Here is a 4,468-nt window from a genome sequence, read left to right as displayed (position 1 = left end):
TTTAATGTATTGGTAATTGAATTTATCCATTTACTTGGAATTAATTCATAATCAGACTTAATTATTGTTGAGTCGGTACTCTTGATAATTCCTTTATCAATGTCAACAAAAACAATAATATCAAATAAATCTATAATTTCCATAATTGATGGATCTACTCCAATAATAAATGGTGTTGGTGTTTCTGTTAATTCAGTATATTTGATTGGAAGAAATGGAACAAGTAAATGTTGCCATTTTAAAGGTGAAAATATTTCTAATAATGAAACAATAAATTCTGATATTTTTTGTGCTGAATTTGATTGAATAATAATTCTTCTTTCATTTAATATTGATGAAAATAACATCATTAGTTGAGTTATAGGAAGACAAAGTAACGATGAAAGACATCCAGAAGAAGGTTGGTTTATTTGTTGTGGTAAGTGAGAATGAAATGAAAATAAAGGATAATTTAATTGGTTTAATGTTGGTAGTGGAATTAAATGATGGAGTGAAGATAAGAACAAAACTCTTTGAGGTGAAGGGAGTTGAATGAGATGAAGGAGAATATTTATGAATAATGACCAATGGAGATACTGTGAAGTAAGAATAAATGTACATTCATCTGTTTGTTTTACATAACAAAACATTTGTTGTTGAGAATCTATACAAAGAAATGAACTATGAAGATAAGATGGTGCAATAGGAAAAAAGAATCTAAAGAAATTTTTATCTATTTGGTGTTTAAAAGGAAAACTTTGAATAGGAAGTTCTGTGTGATTGTCAATTTCAAAGAATGAGACAACCAATGGATATTCTTGATTCATTAATTTCTATAAAATGAAAATTTAGTTTTTTTTTGTTTTTTTATTTTATGTTTTTTTTTTGTTTTCTTTGTTTTCTTTGTTTTCTTTGTTTTCTTTGTTTTCTTTCTTTTAATTTTGAATGTTTAAATTCAATTATTACTTCATAAATTATTCTAAATTATATTACTTTTATGTAATTTATTTCTTATTCAATTTTATTGAAAAATAGAGTTTATTTAATAATGAACTATTAATTGTTCTTGAAACAAATACATTTGAAGATATTTATTGAATATTTTTCTTTTTTTTCATATCGTTTTTATTATCATTTTCTTCTTTCTTCTAGTGTATTTTTATATTTTTACAATACTAGTTGTAAGAATAGACATATTATTTTTATTAATTTACACTCTTATTGAGTTTGCTAATAACTAAACTCATTAGATTTTTAACTTATCTTTACTAACACAATATCCCTTTGTTGTGCTTATGAAAAATAATCAAATTTCATTTAAGGTTTTGTTTGATATTAGATAAAGTTGATTTTATTTAATTTTATTTAATTTTGTTTCTTTCAGTCTATCCACCACATTAAACAATTGTTAGATCAAAATAATCTTATTCAAATGGCATTACTACAATACCGTGGTTAATAATTATATATTAAAATGTTTTATGAATCATTTAAGTCTTTATGAAAACATTAATTTGGAGAACTTATATAGTTAGTATTGACAATTTCACTTTTTATCTTCATCAACCTCTATGTTATATAAGAAATTATTAAAATAATATTTCATAGTTTAATCAATTAACAATACTTAAAGAATTTCTAACAGTAATTAATGAACAGAGATAGTGAAATATCACCAGTAATTAGCAACAAATTCTAATTGACTGAATCTAAAAATAATAAATTGACCAACATTTGTTTTGAGAGAAAGAAGTATTGATATACTATTCTTTCTATATAGTAATATAAAAATTGGTAATTTGTAAATATAACACTGATTATTGTTTTTGAACCATATTTATATGAGTATTATGTATTTCTATGACATGATCAAATATATCATCTCCATTAGTTTCATTCAATGCAAGTACTTCAATAACATTACACGAACAAATTTCTTCATATATTTCTTATTCTTGTTCTGTTGTATTTATCTCAGATTCTTTTTTTATTAATTTCTAATAAACCAATTTCAGTTTCATCAAGAACAATATAGTGTTTAGGATCATATGTCTTTAGTTCTGACATCCAATACCTTTGAACACTTTCACATGACACTTGACTGTCAATAGAATAACACAACAAAAATACATAAGTGTCTGGATATAATAAATGTTTGTCTTGTATTTCTCTCACTACTTTGTACTAAATAAACCTTTTATAGGTGATATTTTTATTGAATAATAGCATTAAAACTGTTAGTTATTGTAGGAAGACAATATGTTTTAGATATTCTTTAGTTACATGTTTATTCAATAGATATGTTTTTCAATAGTATTATCATCGGCAGCATGTTTTATGTTATTCAATACGAATCATTAAGGATTAATTATCTTATTCTTTAACTGTGATATTTTCCTATTCTTATTTATCTTTTGGACTTTCATCAATATTTTAATTAAACACTTTAAGTTATTATTGTAAAGAATATTGTGATGATTATTTAATTGAGTTGTTGACTCATATTAGTTGTGAATGAGAAGAGAATCATTATTATAATTGGTGTAATTACTTCATTATTGAAGAATTTGATTTATAATTTAGTTATTCTTATTAAATAAGCAATAATTATACATATAACATTACAATAATAAAATGATTAATAGAAATTGTGTATGATTAGATTAATCAATAAAGACAAAGAAGAATTTTCAATTTAATACTAAAATTGTTATTTGTTGTATTGATGCTAATGAATAATGCAAGTAAAACAAATAATAAAATGAAAGAAGATGATATTATATTAAACAAATGTTGTTTTAATTGGGTACGAAAATTAGCAAAGAAATAATGCATCTAAATAATTTACAAAAAAGAAAAAAGATGCAAAATAATTTGCATCCATAGAATATTCCATTTATTATATTTTGCTCCTAAAATAAAAAAATAAAAAGTATGATAAATACAGAATATGTAAATATTTATGTTTATATTTTATTATCATTTGTATTCATTTTGTATGAAATATTAATGAAATAGATTATTTGATTATTCATATTTATTTTTATTATTCATATTCTTTTATTTATATGTTATTTATCTATCGTATTTTTATATATTTATTTCTCTGTTTATATTATTTATATCATTGTATTCTTCTTATTATCTATATATTATTATATTATTCTTATTTTATTATTTTTATGTTTATATTCTTTAGATTTTCTTCTTGTTATTCTTTTCTATTTAGATATATTTTATTATTTGAATATTCATCTTTATCATTTTTATATTATTATCATTTTTATATTATTATCATTTTTATATTATTATCATTTATATCTATTTTCATTTTATATTTATTCTCTTTTGATTTATATTAATTTTATCTTTTATACTTTGATTTTATTATTATATCATTTATTATCATTTCTCCTTTTATTTATCATTTATTCTTATTATTCTTTTGTTTTATATTCAATATATATCATATATTCATATCATTTTCATTCATATTTTATCACTTATTATATGTTATAATAACATAACACATATGATTGATTATATAATAAACATCATGATGAAATTATACATATAAATAATAAACATAAAAAATAATACAATATTTTTTTTCAATAAAACAATATTAATTATTTTACATCATTAAATTAGACACTTTTATTGAATATTTCTAATTTTTACATTAAAATTACACTTTTTATTTCTTCTTTTCATATTTTATCATCTCTTTGTGATTTATTATTTTTATATTCTTTCTTCTACTTTATTTTTATTCTTTTATATATTTATATTCTTTTTATATTATTTGTTTTTCGTTGTTTTTCTATTTCTTTCTTCTATTATTTATCAATTTTATATTCATTTATTCTTTTTATTTTGTTTTTATTAGTTCTTGAGTATTGTATATTTCTTTAATATTTCATTTATATATTATCAAAATATATGTTTTATTGATTTTATGTTGAATAAATATTGAATAATTCAATATTTTCATTCTTAATTATTCATTATTTATTCTGAAATGTTGTGTATATTTATTATATTAAATGAATATGATGAATGAATATCAATATTATTGTTTATTTGATTTTAAAAAATAATAAATGAATATGAAATAATAAATGAAATAAAATAATGAAATGATAATGAAATAAAATAATCTAATATTGAACAAATTGAATAAAGAATATATTGAATATATCATTATTGTTACATTATTATTTATTATTTCAATTATTAAATATTAATAATTTATTCATGAATATTTAATTGATTATTATTTTATAATTTCATTTTCATTTTATTTAATAAATGAAATATAAATAATAAATGAATGAATAATAATGTAATATATGAAATAATAAAAAGAAAAGAAAGATAAATAATAAAGAAATATGATGTATTTAATATATAATATAATTTATTATCAAATATAATAATATCAAATGATGATTTATTTTTATTTCAAAATAGTTTTGCATCAATAAAA

Source organism: Entamoeba histolytica, genomic scaffold, assembly GCF_000208925.1.
Source record: "Entamoeba histolytica HM-1:IMSS scf_1104750518121 genomic scaffold, whole genome shotgun sequence".
Classification (NCBI taxonomy): Eukaryota; Evosea; order Mastigamoebida; family Endamoebidae; genus Entamoeba; species Entamoeba histolytica.
Note: the sequence above shows the minus strand (reverse complement) of the source record.